Source organism: Panthera uncia, chromosome B1 (assembly GCF_023721935.1).
Source record: "Panthera uncia isolate 11264 chromosome B1, Puncia_PCG_1.0, whole genome shotgun sequence".
In the NCBI taxonomy this organism is placed as follows: domain Eukaryota; kingdom Metazoa; phylum Chordata; class Mammalia; order Carnivora; family Felidae; genus Panthera; species Panthera uncia.
This window is the reverse complement of record NC_064811.1, coordinates 132,132,967-132,158,092: the sequence shown is the minus strand read 5'-3', so window position 1 is coordinate 132,158,092 and position 25,126 is coordinate 132,132,967. Positions and strand designations below refer to the sequence as shown.

At 34.8% G+C, this 25,126-nt stretch overlaps 1 pseudogene; it reads left to right on the top strand.

Annotated features, from left to right (window-relative positions):
- The first annotated feature begins 1,588 nt into the window (after window positions 1-1,588).
- Window positions 1,589-4,274, top strand: LOC125923989 (cell cycle progression protein 1-like; annotated as a pseudogene).
- Window positions 4,275-25,126: the final 20,852 nt, after the last annotated feature.

The following is a 25,126-nucleotide window of genomic DNA, read 5'->3' as shown; positions in this document are numbered from 1 at the left end:
ACAATTGTCAGAACCTATCAAAATAATGCCTGAAATTTGTAAATTTTATTGTATCTACCTTATATATCAATATTTAAAAAAAAATAGAGGGGGCACCTGGGTGGCTTAGTCAGTTAAGTGTCTGACTTTGGCTCAAATCATGATCTCATGATTCATGGGTTCGAGTCCCGTGTGAGCTCTGTGCTGAGAGAGCTGTGGGCCTAGCCTGCTCTTAATTCTGTGTCTCCCTCTCTTTCCCCTTCCCCTCCTCACGCATTGTCTCTGTCTCTCAAAAATAAATAAACATTAAGAAAATTTAAAAATTAAAAAAAATAATAGAGTTAGAAGGACATTAAAAGGGATAATGGAATTTTTTCAGAGACAGATATAATGTGAACAGTCATTTCATAAATAATATGCCTCTTGGAGTTGAACTGTCTACAAACTGTGGCTGTGTCCAGTGGTCATAGCAACCTATATATAATAATGGGAGCAGCATTACCCTGACTTGAAGTAATATACAAGCAGCCATTTAACAACAGCCATTATTTTTTGCTTACTTACTTTGTTTTAAGCACTTCACAGATATTACTTCAATTAATTGATCATTAGAGGCCACAGTAATTTTTATTATCAACTGAGTATGCAGCTTTTCTTTGCCCCTTGCTAATGAGGTCAATATTGTGAGCCTGTGACTTTAAAATGGAGAAAATTCATCAAAGGCCAATGTGTGTATGAAGAGATGGTAAAGAAGAAAAATATCTCTAAACTAGGAAAGTGTTAATGTCAATTGTTTTAATGCCCAGGGCTAGCTCTAGGCAAATGTTTTAATAGGGAAGTTTATCTTCAGTATCTCAGGAGCCTTTCTTCAAATAAAATCACATCCCTTTCACTGCTGTCTCAAACACTCCATTTCAACTCATGGGGCTTACCTACAACTTCTTTTTGTGTCCAATACATATTTGGTATGTTTCTATGCACATTGCTTGTACTGAATCATGTATTCCTCACAGTAAGCTTGTTTGGTAAGTACATTTATACTATTTACCTCCAAAACATATGGATTTAAATTGCATCTTATTACACTCTCATTTCTTCAAAAGTGCACTCTGCGTCTCCTCACAGAAATACAAGGTGATACTCAGACATTGACCACCTAGTAGAGGAGGTGATTTTATCCATCAAATCCATTTAGTACAAATTATTCATAGGCAGCCATTTTCTCTAACTATTGATTCAACAAGTACTTACTAAGCACTGACTCTCTACTGGGAACACTTATTGACCCTGAGCGTTTAGATACTATAGAAGGGCACTTGTGGAAGATAGTCTCAAATTCTCAAATTTCAGACATTTCGGGAGGGGTGATATTCTCTAATGCTGGGATCGCTGCCCTCCTGGAAATAACTCAGTGTTGTCACCTTAAAAATTTATGCTGCCAATCCTATGTTGCACTAATTAGAGTTCCAAGCCATGAAGACTGCAAAACAGAGACATGGAGGGCTTAGAACTGGGTGTGAAGTACAGATATCAAAGCACTTTCTACAGGCTATGACCGCCACCACTGTAGCATCTACCTCAGTAAGATGGAGGTAGTGCTGTCCGTTCAGACCTGAAAAATGTCTGAAAATTCCAGTGACAGTGATTTATCTTATGGTTGGACTGTCATCCATCATGAGGGGTCTGATGTAGAGATGGTGAATGCTGAACATGGTACAACCAGTGACAGCTGTGAACTCGCTCCAGAATGTACATCTTTAGAGCAAGAGAAGCTACAAGTATTGCAATCAGAGGAGGGAAAGAGTAGCTAAAATGGCACAGTGTTAATGGAAGAAGAAACTGCTGATCCAGCTTTGGAGGAAACAAAGTCAGCACTTGAGAGAGAAGAAGAAAAGTCATCTGAAGACAATGTCTCTTTTGGAGCTGTCCGTGATGATTCTGATATTGTTAACCGCAAGCCACCTAAGTTAGAAGAAATTGGAAATTAAGAAGCTATAATTGTTGGAGAGGCACAGAGTCCAGAAGACTTTAACATGGGCTCTTTTTCTAGCAGCCAGGATACATCCTGTAATCCAGAAACTTTGTTTTCATCACAGGCTAGTGATGACGAATCAAATAGTATTGAAATCAGTCATCAGTCTAGTCCTGACTTTAGATGATGGCATGATAGGAAGAAGAGTCTTCTTAGTTCAGAATCTGAGGAGCAGCTACTTGCCAAACAAGAAACCAAACCCTCTAAGGAATTGTGTAAATGGCAGTTCAACAGTGGTCTCAATAAGTGTGTTATACTTGATTCGTGATTGCAATCGGCATGGGATTTGGATATTTCTATGGCATACTTCAGCTTCAGAAACATCAACAGTCAGAAAGATACATGAAGATGAACTGAATGATATGAAGGATTATATTTCCCAATAGGAAACAGGAACAAGAATCTTTTATAGATTATAAGTCAATGAAGGAAAACCTTGCAAGATGTTGGGCCCTTACTGAAGGAAGGATGTCTTTTGACACTCAGAAAAAGAACCCTGATACATAAAATCAACATTTAAGAATATCTCTGTAGAAGGAAGAAAAAGCCTTATCTTCCTTAAAGGAAGAGTTAAGGAAACTAAGAGAACAGATTAGTATATTGGAAGATAAAGGGACAGGGACTGAATTGGTTACGGAAAATCAGAAACTTAAGCAGAATCTGGAAAAAAGAACTAAACACACACAGCTTTCTTAACCAAAGGGAGACTCTTTTCACAGAAGCAAAGATGCTAAGGAGGGAAATGGAGAGAGAACAACTAATAACCATGGCTTTAAAGGCGGAACATCAGCAGTGAAACTCTAGTGAGTCATATAGCAACTCAGACTCTCCCAATGTATTGAGTGAAAAAAAGGAAATAGAAATCTTGTGGGAAGGACTCACCAAATTGGAGCAGAAGCTAAACTTTGAACAACAACATTCTGATTTGTGGGAAAGACTCTATATTGAGGCAAAAGATTGAAATGTAAAACAAGAAACTGATGGAAAAAAGAAAGAGGGCAGAGGAAACAACAGGGCTAAAAATAAGTCAAAGGAAACATTTTGGGTTTGGTGAAGGAAAAATTTGATGCTATGAAGAATTCTACCAAGGATTTTGTGAGGCATCATAAAGAAGAAATTGAACAGGCTAAGGCAGCTGTGAAAGAAAATCTGAAAAAAATCTCAGGTTCAGTTAAATCCACTTTTAGGCATTTCAAAGATACCACCAAGAATATCCTTGATGAAAAGGACAATAAAAGATTTGGTGCCACAAAAGCAGCAGCTAAAAAGCCAACAAAGGTCTTTTTTTAAAATAATTTTTAAAAATTTTTATTCATTTTTGAATGAAGAGGGGGAGAAAGAGTGAGAGTGAAGAGAGAGAGAGAGAGAGAATGAGCAGGAGAGGGGCAGAGAGAGAGGAAGACACAGAAACCAAAGCAGGCTCCAGGCTCTGAATTATCAGCACAGAGCTCGACGTGGGATTCAAACCCAGGAACCATGAGATCATGATCTGAGCCCAAGTCGATGCTTAATCAACTGAGCCACCCAGGTACGCCCAACAACAGTCTTTAGTGAATGTTTACACTCACAGTATAGGCACGTACATAAAACAAGAATAATAGAGGTAAAGAGAGTGAAGGAAAGAAAAGCCAATTCACTCTGAAGAATTTAGAAAAAAAATACAAATTCACAGAAATGCAGTGCTGAGCATGACTAATGAAAATTATGATTTTTTTCAGAAGCCTTGTTCCGGTGTATTGAATGTGTTCAACAGGAATCCATTAATTTTTTAATATGAAAGTATTGAATCCTGTAAGGATAGATGAACTTATTTAATTAAAAAATATTTAGTAGAAAAACTGGATGGTTTTCATCATTAGGAAGAATGATCCATTTATCAATAAGTTTTCCTAAATGGTATCTTTATATATGATCAGAGGCTCTTCACTGACTTTGCTAATGATGTTAAAGATTATCTTAAAGACATGAAGTGATATCAGATAATGGTGGAGTGTTGGAAAAGTGGATGGGCATATATATATATATATATACACACTTCTTTGGTCACACTCTTTCCCCTACTCTTTTCCGCAGTCAACCAGATAAAAAACAATGAATGGTAAATATTGAAAACTCCAGGCATTGAAAACAAAAGCAGAAGCACCCTTAGCCACAATCTTCTAAAAGAGAATGTAAATGACATAAATATGGTTGTGGTAATGGAAGACACATGGCAGATCTTGAAATAGAATTGGGGCAGTTACCTCTTGACCCTAAATATTGATCATCATGGTTAACTTAAATTAGAAAATAGTAACAGAAACATGGATGCTGTCCACAATGTTTGGCGTTGAAACTAAAATGAAATTATCAAGATAATGTCTATCATTCCTAAGTATCAGTTTGATGACTCTACATTATTACTCAGAAGCATCAAGCAAAAGCTTACTAACTTGCATTTTCCTGTAGTTGAGCTTTGCTGATTTTTTTTTTTTTTTGCACTGTAAATGTTCAACTGTAGTTTTAAGGAAGTCAGGCATGCAACAGATTTTGTACACGCAGTGAATCTTCCTTTTAGTGTATGAGCTTAAAGTGAGCTCAAATCATATGACAAAGTGTAATTAACACTGATATTTGTGTCACATTTTCAGTAGAGCTTGAAAAGAGTACATTGTGATGGAATTTCATTTTTAACATTTTATAATCTTACACTTGCTTCTTGTCTTTTTTTTTTTTTTTTTTGCCTTCAAGAGCCCCATTGACTTGTGATGAATTTGCTGCCTTCTTATGAGTTTGCTGACTTGTTCTCTTGTGAAATTTCTTGGACATCTGAATATTGTAGAAGAAACAATAAAACTCACCATGAGGAAATCTAAAGGTCTTTATTTAAAATCTGGCATTTGTATTAAAATATGATTTTATATTAAAATATGATTTTATACTTTGTGATATGTTTTATACATTTCCTCAGTAGTGATATTTGGTAAAGCAGTTCACTGTTTTGTTTTGTTTTGGGTTTTTTTTTGTTTGTTTGTTTTGTTTTTTTGCTAGTTCCATGAATCTTGCCCAATGTTTACAGGCTTATTTATGCAGCATCTGAATATTTCTACCCGACAATGTCTATTTCTAGGAAAGATTTAAACACAGTTCAGAATTTCATCTTCTGGAACATCTGAGTTTCCCTTTTAATTTCTATTCATAGACATATATGTGACTTCCAGTTTGACCTTCTGGCAAATGAGTGTGGAAGAACAGAGAAGTTCTCTCATAGCTGCTTGAAATTAGGAAAGCTCTTATTTCCTAGAAGTAAATAAATGTTTGAGTAAATAAAGGCTACATTTTTCTGGAGGGGGGAGTACTTTCTACATCATTCTTATGTCTATTTCTTATGGCTGCTGTAACAAACTACAACAAATTTGTTTGCTTAAAACGGAAACAAATTTACTATCTTACAGTTCTGGAGTGCCAAAGTGTGAAATGGGTTTCCCTAGGTTAGAATCAAGGTGTTGCCAGAGGTGTATTATTTCTGAAGGTTCTAGGAAATAATCTATTCCCTTGAATTGTCTAGCTTCTAGAGGGGGCCTGCACTCATGGCTGGTGGCCTCTTCTGCATTCAAAAGCCAGCTGAATCGCTATGTTGTACACTTGAAACTAATATAACACCATATGTTAACTACACTAGAATTAAAATAAAAAATAATCAAACAGACAAAAAACCAAAAGTCAACAGTGCTTAGCATCTTTACATTTCCCTCTGTACCTTCTGCTTTCCTTTTAACTCGTAAGGACCCACCCCTGAGATTTCTTTGGGCCCTTCTAGATAATCTCGGATTATCTCTCCTTCTCATGATTCTTAATTTCATCACATTTGCAAAGTCCTTTTTGCCACATAAAGTAACATATTCATAAATTCTAGGGATTAGGACATGGCATATTGGAGCAGGGGACATTTTCTGCCTACCACATTATAGTTATTTATTCCATCAAAAGTATCTACATTGGAAATGTAGCTAATCCATAAATCATGTACTTAATAGTCAGGATATATATTATACCTAAAGCAAATTACTTTTTAGACTCCCCCAAAAGTGTTTCAGAAGAAAAAGAAACATTCTGTAAACATTCTTATTTGGCACAAAAATCACTCCACTGAATATCTAGATAATAGACATATTTTTAATATCCTCTTCTCTCTCCTTCCTCCCTCCTTCTCCCTTTTCCCACCTTTGTCCCCCCCACTCTTCCTCTTCCTCCCTCCTCCCCTTTTCCCTCCCTCTCTGGCTCTCCCTTTCACTTTCCTCCAATTCTGTCTCTCCTTCAAACACACATGCAAGCACACACACACATCTAGATCATCTAAATCAAAGGCAAAAACACAATGATAAAACATCTAGTTCAGAAGTATATTTTGCTTGGTCTTAAATAATAAGCACTCATATAAGGAGAAAAATATTTAAAACATCAGGGGGGTTGCTTGAGGGGTATGAAACATCCTTCCCAGGAGAAATAATCTCATAGTTTAAACTAAATTTATGGCAGGAATTTGATGGGTTGGCTCCGTTGTCTGGTGCCTTTGGGGCAAGATGCAATGTGCTGGACTTGGCAGATGAGTCAGAAGGCAAGATTTCATACAGAATTTGCTTCTGAGAATGAAAAAAAAATCTCTTGAATGAGTGCCTTGGAAAGGCTCCTTGAGCTATAACCTTGGTAGATGTTGGATTCAGGATCATTAACCACCCAAGATAAACACAGTCCATGGGAGTGTTCTCTCCATATGTGGGTTTCAAATGGACTAGTTGTTTACAATAGCTTCAGTACAATGAGAACAAAGTTAAATAGTGATGAGTCAACTATGCAAGCCTCTCCCTCCAAAACTGCAAGGACAAAAAAAAAAAAAAAAAAATAACATCAATTTCCAAATTTGAGAATTACTCAAAAATATACAATTTATTCAGTTCAAACAAATTGCCTGTGAATTATTTAGAATGATTAGCACAGTGCTCGCTTCAACAGCACAAATTTGTGGATGATTAGCAGAAAGATGACAGGATTAGATTTCCAAATCTACTCCTTAGTAGTTGAGTGGCTTTGCTTAATAAATTACTTAACCTCAATGTGTTTCAGGTCGTCATTGTTGTTGTTGTTTTACTTTTAAAATGACGGGGAAAATACACTTGCCTAGCCTACACTGCAGTGTTGTGATGAGGATTGTAATGACCTGAAAGAATACTTGGGAGATCACTCGGTGTCCTCCCAAGCAATGAAACTCTATACCAGCTTTATTAAATATTCCTATCTGTAAAGAATTTATAAAAATGCCTGACACGTGAGTTTATTAATTATTACCAAGTATTAATTCAAGATATGAAATAGGTAGTAACAAATGAAGGTGCAGAGTTTTAGTCTCTTTCTGTCAAATTTAGAATAATCAGTATCCATTCACAGCGAGGAATCCAAGGAGTTGACAGACGAATACACTTGTGAAACTACTCTCCTGATCAAGATACATAACAATACCATCACCCTTAAAAGTTCCCTCATGCCCCTTAGTGGTATCAACATACATTATTATGAACTTTTTAGAATTTCACATAAATGGAATCATGAAGTATGTACTCTGTTATATCTAGCCCTTTCCCTCAGCATAACATTTCTGACTTCCTTCCATACAGTGTTGTTGTATGTTTCCTTGGTTCCTTTTTGGAGCTGGGTAGTATTCCATTGTGCTGCATATTATAACATCCATTTCCCCGCTAATCAACAATTGAGTTGTCGGCTTTTAACTATTATAAATAAAGTTGCTGTGAGCATTTTCATATGTCTTTGTGAAGATGTAAGTTTTCATTCCTCTTGGATAAATCCCAAGGAGTGAAATTACTGAGTCATATGTAAATGTACCTTTGCCTTTATGAGATACTGCCCACCTGTTTTTGTAAAATGGTTGTGTCATTATATTTCCCCACCAGCAATGTAGTTTTCCCCGTAATTGACAACACTTAATCCCACCATTTTTCATGGTAGCTATTTGTATGTGTATAGTTGCATCTCATTGAGGTTTTAGTTTACTTTGCCAACTAATGATGTGTATTGGTATTTCATGTATCTTAAGAATTATTCTTGAAACTATTATCACACTGTATGTTAACTAATTGGAATTAAAGTAAAAACTTAAAAAAAGAATTACTCTTCAATTTTTAATAAATTTTAAAATTGTATTACTCATTCAGTTGTAAATGTTCTTTATACATTCTACATACAATTGCTTTGTCATATGTGTGTGTGTATATATATATGTGTATATATATACACACACACATATATATATACACACACACATATATATATATACACACACACGTATATACATATATATATATATATATATATACATGTATATATATATGTCAGAGAGACCATATACACACACACATATACATATACATATCCTCTCTTAATTTGTGGTTTGTATTTTTACTTCATTTAAGCATAAATTATTATTTCATTTAAGCATTTAAGTCATCTGACCTTAGAAGGATAATTTTTTATTTCAATAGAGTTCAGTTTATTATTATTATTTTTCTTTTTTTGTTTCATGCTTCCGATATCCCATCTAAGAAAATTTGGGTTATCTATCACTTTAAAAATGTTCTCACATTTTTTCCTTGAAATTATATAATTTTAACTTTTACCTTTGGTTCAATGGTTTATTTCAAGGTAATTTTGGGGTATGATGTGAGTGAATAGGAGGTTTATTTTTTATGGCACAGATGTCCTGTTGTTGAAGCCTCACTTCTTTTCTCTTTTCTTCTCTTCTTTTCTTTTCTTCACTTTTTTATTTCTTAGAAAAATACATATCTAGGGGTTCCTGTGTAGCTCAGTTGGTTAAGTGTCTGACTCTTGATTTCTGCTCAGGTCGTAATCTCATAGTGAGTTCAAGCCCCATATTGAGATCTGTGCTGACAGCGTGGGGCCTGCTTGGGATTCTCTGTCTCTGTCTCTCTCTGCCTCACTCTTTCCCTCTATCTCTCTAAAAAATAAACATTTAAAAAAAGAAAAATACATTTATTTTTAAATTTTATTTCATTTTTCTTTGTTTTTTTTTTAAGTTTTTATTTTAATCCAGTTAGTTCAAATACAGTGTTATATTAGTTTCAGGTGTACAATATAGTGATTCAACACTTCCATACATCATTCGGTGCTCATCACAGCAAGTGCACTTTTTAATCCCCATCATCTATTTCACCTATTGCCCTCCCCACCTCCTCTCTGGTAACCATCAGTTTGTTCTCTAGTTAAGAGGCTGTTTCTTGATTTCTCTCTCTCTCTCTCTCTCTCGCACGCGCGCGTGCTTTTTTTCTCTTTTGCTCATTTGTTTCTTAAATGCCATATATGAATGAAATCATATGGTATTTGTCTTTCTCTGACTGACTTATTTCACTTAGCATTATACTCTTTAGCGCCATCCATGTCATTGCAAATGCAAGATTTCATTTTTTATGGGTGGATAATATTCCATTGTGTTTATAAACCACCTCTTCTTTATCCGGTTATCAGTCAGTGGACACTTGGGCTGCTTCCATAATTTGGCTATTGTAAATAATGCTGCTATAAAAATAAGGGTGCATGTATCCCTTTGATTTAGCGTTCTTGTATTCTTTGAGTGAATACTCGGTAGTGCAGTTACTGGATCATAGAGTAGTTCTATTTTTACCTTTTTGAGGATCCTCCATACTGTTTTCCAGAGTGGTTGCACCAGTTTGCCTTTCCACCAACAGTGCCAGAGGGTTTCCTTTTCTTCACATCCTCACCAACACCTGTTTTTTCTTGTGTTCCTGATTTTAACCATTCCAATAGGTGTGAGGTGACAGCTCATCATGGTTTCGATTTGCATTTCCTGTGATGAATGATGTTGAGCATCTTTTCATGTGTCTGTTGCATCTGTATGTGTTCTTTGGGAGAAATGTCTGTTCATATCTTCTGCCCATTTTTAATTGTATTATTTGTTTTGGGGTGTTGAGTTTGATATGTATTTTATATATTTTAGATATTAACCCTTTGTAAGATATGCCATTTGCAAATATCTTCTCCCATTCTACCTTTTAGTTTTGTTGATTATTTCTTTCACTATGCAGAAGCTTTTTATTTTGATGTAATCCCAACAGTTTATTTTTGCTTTTGTTTCCCTTGCCCTAGGAGACATATTTAGAAATGTTGCTATGATTGATGTTAAAGAAGTTACTGCCTCTGTTTTAGGATTTTTATGGATTCAGGTCTTACATTTGGGTCTTAAACCTTTTTAAGTTTATTTTTGTGTATGGTGTAAGAAAATGGTCCAGTTTTTTTCTTTGTATGTAGCTGTCCAGTTTTCCCAACATCATTTGTCAGAGAGACCATCTTTTTCCCATTGGATATTCTTTCCTGCTCTGTCAAAGATTAGTTAACTATATAATTTTGGGTTTATTTCTGGGTTTTCTATTCTGTTTTATTGATCTTTGTGTCTGTTTTTGTTTCAGTACCATACTGTTTGATTACTACAGCTTTATAATATAACTTGAAGTCCGGAATTGTGATGCCTTCAGCTTTGCCCTTTTTTGTTCAAGATTACTTTGGCTATTCAGCGTCTTTTGTGGTTCTGTAGAAATTTTGGGATTATCTGTTCTAGTTCTGTGAAAAATGCTGTTGGTATTTTGATAATGATTGTATCAAATCCGTAGATTGCTTTGGATAGCATAGACATTTCAACAATTGTTTTTCTAATCCATGAGCATGGAATGTCTTTCCATTTCTTTGTGTTGCCTTCAATTTCTTTCATCAGTGTTTTATAGTTTTCGAAGTATAGGTCTTTCATCCTCTTTGGTTAGGTTTATTCTTAGGTATCTTATCATTTTAGGTTCAACTGTAAATGGTATTGTTTTCTTTATTTCTATTTCTACTGCTTCATTATTGATGTATAGAATTGCAAGAGATTTCTGTAAAATGATTTTGTATCCTGTGACTTTACTGAATTTTTTGATCAGTTCTAGCAGAGTTTTGGTGGAGTCTTTCGAGTTTGCTACAGAATATCATGTCATCTGTAAGTAGTGAAAGTTTGACTTCTTCCTTGCTGACTTGGATGCCTTTTATTTCTTTCTGTTGTCTGATTGCTGTGGCTAGGACCCACATGTACTATGTTGAAAAATGGTGAGAGTGCACATCCTTGTTTTCTTCCTAACCTTAGAAAAAGCTGTTTTTCCCCATCAAGGATGAAGTTAGCTCTGAGTTTTTCATATATGGACTTTATCCTGTTGAGATATGTTCCTTCTACACTTACTTTCCTGAAGGTTTTTATCATGAATGGATGTTGTACTTTGTCAAATGCTTTTCTGCATCTATTGAAATGATCATATGGTTCTTAACCATTCTCTTATTCATGTGATGTATCACTTTGATTAGTGAATATTGAATCACCTTTGCAACCTAGTAGTAAATCCCACTTGATTGTAGTGAATGTGTGTGTGTGTGAATGTATTGTTGGATTAGGTTTGATAGTATTTTATTGATGATTTTTGCATCTGTATTCATCAGAGATATTGGCTTGTAGTTCTCTTTTTTAGTGGTGTCTTTATCTGGTTTTGGTATAAGCTAGCTCATAAAATGAATTTAGAAGTTTTCTTTCCTTTTCTATTTTTTGGAATAGTTTCAGAATAGGTATTAACTCTTCTTTAAATGTTTGTTAGAAATAACTTGTGAAGCCATCTGTCCTAGACTTTTGCTTGTTGGGAGTTTTTTGATTACTGATTTAATGTGTTTGCTGGTTATTGGTCTGTTCAAATTTTCTATTTCTTCATGTTTCAGTTTTGGTAGTTTATATGTTTCTAGGAATTTATCCATTTCTTGTAGGTTGTCCAATTTTTTGGCATATATTTTTTCATAATATTATCTTCTAATTGTTTCCATTTCTGTGGTGTTATTTCTTCTCTCTTATTTGTGATTTTGAGTCCTCTCTTTTTTTCTTGATAAATTTGGATAGAGGCTTATAAATTTTATTATTTGTTTTCACAAAATCAGCTCCTTGTTTCACTGATCTGTTATATTATTTGTTTAGTTTCTATATCATTTATTCCTATTTATTCCTGTGTAAGATATTTTCTTTATCACTTTTTTTTTTCAAATTTGATTACAATATGTCTTGGTGTGGATTTGCCATTGCTGGTTTTGATGGGAGTTCTCAGCCTCCTGGATCTGAATATCTGTTTCCGTCACTAGATTAGGGAAGTTTTCGGCTATTACCTCTTCAAATAAATTTTCTGTTCCCATTTCTCTTCTTTTTTTCAGGACTCCTATAATATGAATGTTATTATGTTTGATAGAGTCACTGAGTTTCTCAAGTCTATTCTCATTTCGCATAATTCATTTTTTCTCTCTTTTGTTCAGCTTGATTACTTTCCATTACTCTGTCTTCTAGGTTATTAATTTGTTCCACTGCTTCTTCCAGCCTGCTGTACATTCCATTAAATTTGTTTCTCATTTTGTTTATTGAGCCCTTTATCTTTGCTGTTATTCTTCATCTCTGTGTTAAGGGTCTCACTCATGTCTTCTACTCTTTTCTCAAGTCCATTGAGTATCCATATGATCATTACTTTAAATTTCCTATCAGGAATGTTACTTATATCTGTTTTGCTTAGATCTCTGGCTATAACTTTATCCTGTTCTTTCATTTGGGGATACATTTCTCTGTCTTCTCATTTTGACTAAGTCTCGGTGCCTATTCCTGTGTTTTAGGAAAGTCTCTTGTTCTTGAGGGTGATGGCCTTATGAAGAAGAGTTCCTGTAGTGTCCTGCCATGTAGTGTCCCCTGTTCCCAGGGTCTTAAACATCTGGGAGTGTCTTCGATGTGTGTCACATATGCTCTGCTGTTTTGTTCTGTCTGCTTTATCCTTCAGGCCAGTCATCTGCAGAGGCTTTCTTTGCCTGTTGTGGGCAGTGTTTGGTCCCTGGCCTGAATGCAGCATGTTTAACTAGGTATGCTCTGGTCTGTTTGTGAAATGAGATCTGTTGCCACCACTGCTGGAACCAAGGCTCTGCAAAACTCCTGCATCAGAAGACATGGTGTGAGCAGGGGTTTGGGCTGCTTTTTTCGAGGAGGCCACTGCACTGGAACTAAGACAAGGGTGACTGGGAGAGACAATTCCACCAGAGTGCAAGGAGGGAAGGAGCAGGGCTTGGTGTGGGTAGTCAGTGTCAAGTGTGCTCACTGGTTCCTGTAGATGGAGCTGTGCTTATGCTGAGGGGTGGGGGAGGGAAATGGTGCTAGCCAGTTCCTTTGTTCCTGAAGGGGTCTCTCTGTGAATGCCACCTCCTGGGATATGCTGATATCAGCAAATGACCTCTTCACTGCATGCACCAGGCACCATTTAGATCACTGTGTCCACGTTATATATCTGCGGGTTGTTTGCCTTCTTTCCCAGAGCAGCACAGTACCCTACAGGCTCTATCCCAGCCAAGCCCACTAATCTTTAAAACTCCAGGTTTTAAAGATTTCTCACCTTTTCTCTGAGATTATGGCTCCCTCCCCACTGAAGTAGGCACCATCTTGTTTCTCTCCCAAGCTGTACCTCTGCACTTCCTACTTTCTTCAATGTGGCCTCTTTTCTACTGTTAGTTGTGGCATTTGTTCTGCCAGTCTTCAGGTCAATTTCTGGGGCATTTAGGATGATTTGATAGTTACCTAGTTGTATTTGTGAGATGAGGTGAGTCCAGGGTCCTTCTACTCTGCCGCCATCTTCCAACCTTCTTTGGAAGCCTCATTTCTTGAAAGGATTCTTTTCATATTTGAATTACCTTGAACCATTCCTCAGAACTCAATTGGCCGTATGTGTGTATGTTTACTTCTGGACTTTCAGTTCTCTTCTATATATTGTTCATATATTGAGCTATATGTCTGTCTCTTTGTCAAATTTATACTATCTTGATTATTATAACTTTACAGTAAGATTTGAAATAAGGTAATGCAATTTTTCCATCTTTGTTTTACTTTTTCATGATTGCCTTGGTCACTCTAGGTCATTTGCATTTCCATGTGAGTTCTATAATCAGATTCTCAAAATTTGCAAAATATTTGTTATACGGGAGTTTTGTTACATCTGTAGATTCAACCTGGGATAAATTGGTATCTTAAACAATATTGAGATTTTTTATTCATGATCATGGTTTATACCACCATTTATGTCAGATGCTCTTTCATTTCTTTCAGTATAATTTTGTAGTTTTGTACTTATCTGGTTAAAATATCCTTAAGCATTTCATATTTTTTGGTTACTATTTTTAAACTTTTCAATTTTTTAATGTTTTATTTCTTTTTGAAAGACAGAGAGATAGAGTAAGAGTTGGGGAGGGGCAGAGAGAGAGGGTGACACAGAATCAAAAGCAGGCTCCAGGCTCTGAGCCATCAGCACAGAGCCCGACACGAGGCTTAAACTCACTTTTTTCTTTTTAACTTTTTAATTTTTGGTTGCTATTTTTAATTGAATTGGATTTTTTCTTTTGTTTAGAACGTTTGTTGCTCTCATATAAAAATGTCTGTATATTGATTTTTTACCCTACGGTTTTGCTGAATACATTCTTTATTTTTAGTACTTTTTCATAGAGGGTGTAGGATTTTATATATAATGCAATCATGTATTTATGAAAAAAGACTGTTTTGCTTTTTCTTTCCAATCTGGAGAATTTTTAAAGTTTTTTTTGCTTGTCTTACTGCACTGGCTAGGACTGCCAGTATATGATTAACATTGGCCTAGTCCAATGTCGGGACTTAGCCTAGTCCCAAGTCTTAAGGTAAAAGCATTCAGTCTTCTATCATTGTGTATGATGTTAGCTGTAATTTTCCTCATTAATCATGTTAGGGAAATTCTTTTCTGTCTAGTTTGTTCTGGGTTTTTATCATGAGTAATGACTTCTTTAAAACAATTTTTTACATTTATTTACATTATCATGTGTTTTTCCCCTTCTCTCTTTGGTTATTAGAGTAAATGACATTGATTAATTTTTCTGAAAGTGTTAAATCTACCTAGCATATCTGAGGTAAATCTGGCATTTTCACTATATATTGTCCTTTTTATATGATTATATTTATTTGTGAATACTTTTTTAATGTTTATTTATCATTTTTGAGAGAGAGAGAGAGAGCACAAGCCAAAGGAGGGCCAAGAAAGAGAGGGAGAGAGAGAATCTGAAGCAGGCTCTGCACTGTCAGTGCAGAGCCTGACAGGGAGCTCAAACTCACAAACCATGAGATCATGATCTGAGCCGTTATCAAGAGTTGGACACTTACCCAAATGAGTCACCTGGGTTCTCCTATTTATGAGCAGTTTTTAAAGAATCTTTATGTGTATACTCAAGAAGTATATTGGCCTGTATTTTTTGTTTTTTGTCTTTTTTTGTAATATTACATTGATATTTATGTTTTTTTTATCATCAAACAGAGCAAGAAAGAAGGAATATTCATAGAAATAGAAAGGATCCAGGATCATGCAATATATTATCATAAAATTTTCACAATACAGGAAACTTTTATGTCTTTCTCACTAGATTTAATCAACTATAAGAATAAAATTATTTTACTCATTGCATAGTTCAGTTGAAAGTTTTGGTACTAATTTGGTAGGTTTGATTTTTGTTTAGTAAATATAAACTTTTACCTCTTCTATGTAAAGGATCTCTTCCTGCCTATTGGTATTGAACTTGGTCATGTTTGAAAAAATAATGGTTTTAAATTTCCCTAATTTAATAAAAATATATTAATATTTACATTCAAGAATTTTAACAAATTGCAAGTATGGTTATAGCAATCAAAATACATTATTTAAAATTATTGAAAGTCAAAGATAAAGAGGAAATTTTCACAATAACCACAGAAAATTATAAATTACACTCAGAGGAACAGTATTTGAAATTACTTTGACTTTTCATCAGACAATGGAGGCCAGAAAATACTAGGAAAAGCTTTAAAATACTAAAACAAAAGAACTGTTTACTCATAATTCTACATCCAGCAAAAATAAGAATGAAGGTATAACAATACTTTCTGATAGAAGAAAACTAAATTAGTCAGCAGCAGAACTACAAGAAAGAAATGCAGAAGAAAATACTTTAGACTGAAGGATAATTACAAGGGATGAAAACTTGAATATTATAACAAGAATGATGAACATTGGAAATGATTATTTGAACGGATTATATAGAACAACAACAAAAAAAAACAATGAATAACCAATTAAAAGAGGCCAGTTGATTATTTAACCTTGGCTATAATGATGGATAATACACTCTGAAATGGGAAAGTATGAAGATAGAAGAAAAAAAAAAAACATGTAAAAGTAAAAACAGAATGACACATCTTATTTTAAAGTAAAAATATAGCTATAAAGACAGATATGGTCAACAATCATTATTTGTGGCAATTATGCTCTGGAAGTTAACCTCAAAACACTGACTTGGGAAATGCTCCTAGGAGAAATGCAGTGTTAGGTTTATGCAAGCCTCTGATCACAACATTTTCATCAACCAGTATGTAACCTGGTTTTATGATAGTTTTGCTTTAAAGACACCTCATTTCTCATCAACAATTTACTACATGGTTTTTGAATGATTTAAAGCCAGGGACGACAGAGAGCATTGCATTAAATAGATTCATTTGCCAATGTCCTTGTAAAATAAGCCAGTCTCCAGTTCCATCAGAATCGAAAACTTATCTTCCACATAACCCTTTTATACTTAGCAAGCAAGTTAAAACTTTTTCCTAGAGGCTTCTGACCTGCAGAATTCTCCTATGATACATGTGAGTCAGACAACAGTAGCCAAGAAGGGTTTAACATTTTGTTGAGCATGGGTCAGCATTTGTGCCTCACCACAATGCTCTTATTACTGTACTTAAAAAATAACCCTGTTTTCATTTCATGAATCCTTATCCATAGCTTTATCGCACCCTATATAAATGTTACTTTAACACTTTTCTGAGTGGCCTCATGTACAGGTTGGCAAATTTCCTCTTTCCTTTTCTGGTTGTAGCAAACTGTTGATTCATTAACACTGAACTTGCAGTCAACAGCACTGTAACTCATGCCTGAGTGAAGCTTATCTAACACATGTACTTTCTCCATAAAGCACATCGTAGACTTTTTGTACTCAGGAACACTACTACGCAGTGCCTCAACACTATGCTTGGGCACCGTTTTAAACAGCTCAATCACAAACAAAAAGCATAAAAATGACAAAAACATGGCAATAAGAGACCATGAAAAGAACACTTGCTTACGGTGTGAGAGCAGAAATAAGAAGGCAGAGCATTGCCTGCTAGATCTCAGTAGAAAATGCCAGAGACTCAAAATTTTTGCCACTCAGCACATGTCCAGAAATGACTGTGAAAGCACCATTGTGTATTGATATGGGGGTTACAAACAAATTTTAGCAATTAGGCGATTCACAATTATGGAATCCCAGAATAATGAGGAAGATTGACTGTTCTTTGCTTCTCAGAAACTTCTCTCCCTGTTGACAAATTTATATTATAAAATAATTTTTAATCCAAACCAATGAGGAAAAACAAGGTGAATTATTTAGATGAATTCATGGTTATAGTATAGCTATTAGATTCTGGGACATTTTTTATAATCACAGAGTTTGAAATGAAAAAAAGGAAAATATTCATAGTTAATTCTTATCAAGTATATACCATTTGTGAAACGTTGTTCTAAACGCTTGACCCTTAAATTGCACAAGGACTCCAGGAAATAGTTACTATCATTATACTTATTTTATAGACCAGAAAACTGAAGCACAGGAAGTTTTAGTATGTTATATTTTTAAAAAAATTGTGTCGAGTTATTTTTTTCCAGGTCAGGATAGAGTTAGTTCCTAAGATGTGTTGTTCCACTTCTTCATTTTAAAATTAACTCTTGCCTTTTTGAATATATGATTATTATCCCCAAATAAGAAAAAAGAAAAACCATATACACGCATAAATATGTAATATTCACTCGTGCAATTAAACAGGGCTTTTAAAATTCCTGGTGCTCTATTGTGATATCTTCTCTTTTCCAGAAGTTTTAACTAAATCTGCTTTTGTAAAGACTGTCTGGGGGCAATCAAGGAAGCCAGGATCTGCTGCAGTTCTGATTTGTGTGAAGAGAGATGATGTCTGAGTAGAACTGAGTATTCAACAGGGAGGGGACCTTACTTATGGTAAGAGAAAAACTTAACAAATAAAGTCTTTGGAATCTTGTGATTAAATGGGTTTCTGGTCAAGGAATTGACTGATTTTCATTAATAAATATCATTTCATAATAGGCATACTTTTTTTTAAAAAAGTGTGTCTTCAACTCAGTGATGTTTTCCTGAACACACAAACATAATCCTTTTGTCACATTTTTATAAGTTTTATCAGTGTAAAAAATGACTTTCTTTCAGTGCACAATTAGTTGGCTACTTGTAGGTGGAGGTTTTTTTGTTTGTTTTTAATTTAAACATGTTTTTCAGCCATTTATGGAAAAAACCCTAAACAAGTCAGCTCTATACACAAATAAAACTAAAATGTTAAGATCAGAGGAAATATTAGATAATTTCTCAAATATAAGACTAATCATATATAGTTTTTATACTTTTGATTCAGTTAGGAACAAAAATAAACATATCTATGAGTAAGTAAAATAAGGATTCTCAGTCTACGCCAACTGTTCTCAAATCAGAACGCACATACAACCACCTGGAGGGCTTTTAATAAATATAGGCTCCAGGTTTCCATGTTTAGAAAATCTAGTGTGTGACCTGGTAATTTATATTAAAACTCTGTCAGGTACTTTTAATGTTCCATGAAAGTTGAGAACTTCTATTCCAGACCATAACTAGAGCCGACATATACAAGTTTTATTCATCAACATCATTTAGAACAATCTTCTTAGTCTTTAGTCTACAATTTTTTAAGTTTGGTGGCAAGTCTATCACTTTTATTGTAATTACTTAGCACATTAAATTACATCTTTGGTTGACATTTGAGACAGATTACTTCTACTATTCAAGAGGAAGAAGCATCCTTAGAAACACAAACATTTGACTGAATTTCATAGCTGGGCTTTCTTAAGAGAGGGTATACCTTCTTAAACTATTATGGAATAACAGGGTAATAAACTGAGTTGACCATTTCTAGTAATGCTCACTGCAAAGGCTCAGAGAAAGGAGGTAATATGGACTTCTAAACTCCCTCTGAATCAATGCTTAACAGTTGCTTTCTTTCTTCTTTCTTTTTTTTTTTAATTTTATTTATTTATTTTAGGGAAGGAAAGAGAGAAAGCAGGGGAGGGCAGAGAGAGAGAGAGAGAGAGAGAATCTCAAGCTGGCTCTGCACTGTCAGCATGGAGACTTTCATGGGGCTTTCGAAACTAGGAACCATGAGATCATGACCTGAACTGAAACCAAGAGTCGATCGCTTAACCTACTGAGTCATCCAGGCGATCCTGTCTTTTTATATACAGTGAGCACATAGAAAGTAACTTTTATCTCTTTAAATGTAGTCTATTACTTCATTCCATATCTTAGTATAAATTATATATATACATATTTAATTTCAGGACTTTTGATTACACTTACATCTTCAAAATGAATAATTGTCAAGTGGCTGCTTGAATAATTTCCTAACTTTAAGACCAGGTCTTAGAATATATGAAAAGTGGAGCACGGTAGTTTTCAATCCATTGGTGTAACTTCTCAAGGGAAAATACTGCAGTATAAATGGCTGTTATATTTCTGTTTCTTAATCTGTTACTTGCCTTCAGTACTGTCACCTAGATTCTAATTAGGTCTTTTTGCAGGGTTCCGAGCACTGGAGACAGATTGTTTTATTTTTCTCTGGCCTGTTAAGTGTCACTAAGCAGGGATGAAGGTTGCTTCTGTCCTCCTCTCAGACCTACTTTCCTTTTGCATCTTTAGAAAATAATATTTTTGCTTTTGTCATTTATAATCTAATGGTACTGCTGGTAGTTATGTACCTTGGGATGTTTGTATTATTAATGGGTGTGGTTCACTCTGGTTTTCACTATATCCTGTTAATGTTACAAATTATTCCTTTAAATAGGGGAGAACAATGTCTCCTGGTATGTGGTTTTCTAAGTGTGTTTGGTATGAGTTTATAGTATGGAAAAATAAAAATATACATTAACATAATAGTTTGTGAGTCTGTTTGATAAAATGAACTGTACATTGAGACAGTCTCATACAAACATAAACTGTATTCTCAGATGATGTGATATGTGAATATAGCAATGTTGACATTGATATTCAAGAGTAACTAAAGAGCTATTTATATAGCTTTATGCAACTATATTAAATATAACAATATCTAAGTTGGTGAGTAATACTAAGATAGTTCACTTTTCATACTCAAAGTATTCTTTTTTTAAATTTTTTTTAATGTTTATTTATTTTTGAGACAGAGAGAAACAGAGCATGAACAGGGGAGGGTCAGAGAGAGAGGGAGACGCAGAATCTGAAACAGGCTCCGGGCTCCGAGCTGTCAGCACAGAGCCCGATGCGGGGCTCGAACCCACAGACCGCGAGATCATGACCCGGGCCGAAGTCGGACGCTCAACCGACTGAGCCACCCACCCAGGCGCCCCAATACTCAAAGTATTCTAAGTCATCAAGAAGACAACTTAAAAATTTGTGTCATAATAAAAATATTTCACTTGGTGAATTTTATCTGGACCAGTAAGTATGAAATTGGTGAATTTTATCTGGACCTTGTTTAGTATGAAAAAGCTAGATTTATATCATCCATCTACTTTCCCTTACCACCAGGTCCACTATTACCAAACTGGAAAACAAGGAACTGGTATTACATTCCAAATTTTTATGACATTTTTTGTATCATAAAAGGTAAGGCATTCATTCAAGTTGGGAAATTGCAATGAGAGAGACCTACAGACTTTCTTTAATATTAATAGTTACCAACACTCATTTTTAGCAATTATGTATGTTCTTTAATAAAGAATCATTTCAAAGGGTTTCTGAGGTTATTGCTTGCTTTGCTTGATTTAGACCACACTTCCCTGCCTAGAATCCCTTTACGTTAAGCAACATGGAATTAGTAGCCATAATTAAAATTTATTCTGTGTGTATCCTCATGTGGAGGGCCAGAGGAGTGGCTACTTCAGTCACCTGTTCTATTTCTTCCGCCTCTAGAACTTACAGTTCTTAATGTTTGTCATGTTAGTACACAATGTTGTTTTTCAAAGACAAGGCCAAGGAAAAACATTTTTGCTTACACTTTATTTTTTTCTAGTTTACCATTCTGCATTGAGAGCCCCTTTGCAAACTATTTTTATAACCTTCCATCTTTCAAACCTGTGCTATTGAGATTTTGAAAACCTGGAGTGATAATTTCTACAGTCTTCAGAAAGCACCAGAAAATTCCCTGAGAAATATGTCACTTGCTCAATCCTGAAACAAAACTCACCTTAGAATAAGCACTTTGTTATAGGATTTTGAAAATAAAAAGGATATATTCCTCTCAAATACTGTGTCTTTTCTATCCCACTATAATTCCTCAAAAATATTAAAATCTTAAAAATATATAAAAAGTGAAACTTCTGTATAAATAAGACTTAGTAAAATGAATGAAGCTTATGTATCAGTCATTATAATGAATTTCCTTAATAGGAATTTGAATAATTTTTAAAACATTAACTGGTTTATGTCTTTTCCTACTACACACACACACACACACACACACATACACACATACACACACAAATCAATTTATTGAGTGCTGCTTCACTTTAATGAGCCAGAATCCTATGACTCATAGGTATTTCAGTCTCTCCATCCAAAATGTTAAATATATCATTATTCTATACTGGAAAGAAATGCTTCCAGTATATTCATTTCTATGATTTGAGTGAAAGCAGGGAACATTTCTGCTAAGGTGACTGCCAGTTTGCTCCCACATACTTCAAAAATTCCGCAACTAGCATTCAATTACAGAAAAGTTACAGTGAAAAGCAAAGTGCATACACTGTATCTTCTGGGCTAAAAAAAAATACCCTTGGTCCTTGATGTTTTCTTTAAAATTTAGACTTAAAATAACACTCTCTTGCACAGAAAAGACTAAAAATTTTTAAATTCTCTAAATGGCAAAAAAGGAAAAAAAGGAACAAGCGTTCAATTTCATACAAAACAGAAATGATATCTTGTTGATTGATTTTCATACAGCACCTAACCCTAAAAAAGGTGTAAGTTGCTGACTCTTAATGTTGGCAATGGTATTCTAACAATTAACCTCTTTTCATTAGCTCAAAGTATTTGCATTATATATTTTTTAAGAAAATGCTATTGTATCCTGACAGTAATAAAAACAGTGGAACACTGGTTATTATTCAACATAGCTATGTTCCCATTTAGCTATAAAATTTTAGTTCAAGGACTTAAGAAATAAAAGAGTGATCCTGACAAACCAATAAACATGGGCAGTCTGTAACTTGGTCAGTCTCTGAGATTCTACTCCTTTAGAAGGACATTTCCCGAGACTGGGACATTTCAAGGGCACCAGAAAGCTAGGTAATTCTCAAACATGAAGCAGAAAATCACTAGTATTGAAACACTAATATTGTAGTATTCCAAATCCAATATTACTGCTGGAGTATATTGGCATGAGCGAACCATATTGTGTACTTCTATACCCACATCTCTCCATTTTTCTTGAAGAATAAATGGATTGTGATCCCAGAGACTTGAGATATTTTTCCCTGACTCTACCATTAGGGAATAATAATAATAACTGATCATGGTAATTACTATCTAGAAAGTACCGGCAACTGTGCTAAGTTTTAATATATATTGTCAACCTAATCCAGAAAAGCTAATCCAACCTAATCCAGAAAATGATCCTGATGTATTGAACCTAGTACAGTGCCTGATTAGTAGCAGGAACTCAATAAATAAATAGTAATAAATGTGAAAGTCTGTGATGGAGGTATTATAACCCTTATTTTACAGATGAGGACACTGAGGTTAAGAAAATGGAGCAAATCACTCCATTTTATACCACCAGCAAGAAGCAGAGGAAGAATTTGAAGATAGATCTATCTAAGTGACTCCAAAGTTTATGCTTTGATTCTCCATACAACAAAGCTTCATGTAATTCTCTGAGTCAAGTTTGTTATTAATAAATAAAAGTGTTTATCACGTGATTTCTAAGGCCCTTTCCAAATTAAATACAAGTATATTTAAGAAATCCGTGACTAACTTTTAACATTAACAACAAATTAACATCAAACACACACTTGGGAAGTGGACATGGAAACTGAGAGCTGATCTGTTTTTTCAACCTTGGAAAAGTTGACAGTTTTGCTGGATTTGAACCTGAGTGTAAAAAGTGAGCCTTGGTGTTGCTGGAGGGAAGATGGGTGAGGAGCATGGGCTAAATGGGTGATGGGCATTAAGAAGGGTACTTGTTGGGATGAGCACTGGGTGTTATATGTAAGTGATGAATCACTGGGTTCTGCTCCTAAAACCAATACTTTGCATTGTGTTAACTAACATGAATTTAAATAAATTAATTTAAAAAAAGAAAAATTTAAATAAATGAGCCTCAGGTCTTTCCTTCTACAGATCTATATACTCTCTTATCTGAAGTTCTAATATCCAAACAACTCTGAAAACCAAAACTTCTTAAACTTAGTTGGCTGCAACATCTGGCCTGACTTGAACTTACTTGGCTGCGTATACTAACCTGAATGGTGAAACCATTTCCAGTCTTTATTTATCACACTTGTGAATATTCATTTGCCTTCCTGCCAAAATATTAGTGTATTTGGCCATGAGGTGCTACAGTCACTCCTTGGGGTAATAGGGGCTAGAATGTTAACACATTATACAATTTATACAACGTTACCTGCCTATAAATCTAAAATAACCTGAATTATAAAGCATGTCTGCTCAAGACATTTTGAATTAAGGGATCCTGGATTTGCTCATGCTCTAATGATTAAATCTGCAGTCATTGGAGGAAGAGAGAATTAGGACAAACTTTAGGTTCTAAGAGTTCTGATTTCAAGATGTTAATGCATTTACTCTAGAATTGGGTTTTCTTATTTCTGAAAAGGTGGCCCAGAGATTACAAAATAATTCAGACAGAAATACTACTAACAAGGATGGTGGGCCTTTCATGATAGAGTCTTGCATTTTCGAAGGCAGAAATACAAGATAGAGTGCTAGCAGTGACATGTTCATTTTAGCAACTGTTAAAACAGTAAAACTAAAGTAACCACAAACCATTCAATACATACCCAGCTAGGCTTTGACATATCTACATTCTGTTTCTAACTTTTACTTGTATTTTACCCATCCTTGTCCTACTCTGAGAGCAATCAGAGCCTTTCAAGGTAGCATAGGAAGAGAGACAAACAAACAAACAAACAAACAAACAGTTTGAACCTATATACTATCTCCTGGTTTTAAATTGTGTTTTTACTGACATTATCTTGTTCAGTATACACATAAGACAAGTGCAGAAGGATGCAAAGGGGTTACTATGGTTCCATTTAACAGATGGAAAAATTTACGGTCTAGAGATTAAATAACTGATCATTGCCACACAGCTCGTTAGTGACAGCTGAGGGACTAGACTCTAGAATCTAGATTCTTAGCTGAGTGAATTTTCCACTATATGACAGTGACTCTGCAAAGTAACTGTCATCATTTGACTAGGGCTACCCCTAGGATATTATCTTTTTAAATAGGTGTTATATAAAAACCAGGCCCAGTATTCCACAAATATCATGTCAACAAGTAAGAAAAAAATTATATAAAATGATAGTGCAGTATGACTCACAAGATTTCTTGATTGCTTTCCAAAATGTTTTTCCTTGTCTATTCAAGACACAGGACAAAGTTCCTAAAATGGCACTGTTAAAACTCCTCTATATCTTCTTTGAGAATCTGGAGACTGGCCAAGCATTCATTTTGATACTGCTGGAACTAATGCTGTACTTTATAAAGTGGGTCACAGCATGCTCCTGAGATGCCTTAAAGATGTTGTGGGCTTTGACTCGAGGGAGTAGAACTGGTTCTTGTACACTGGCTGACTTCAGTGGTCCCTTGCCAAACTTT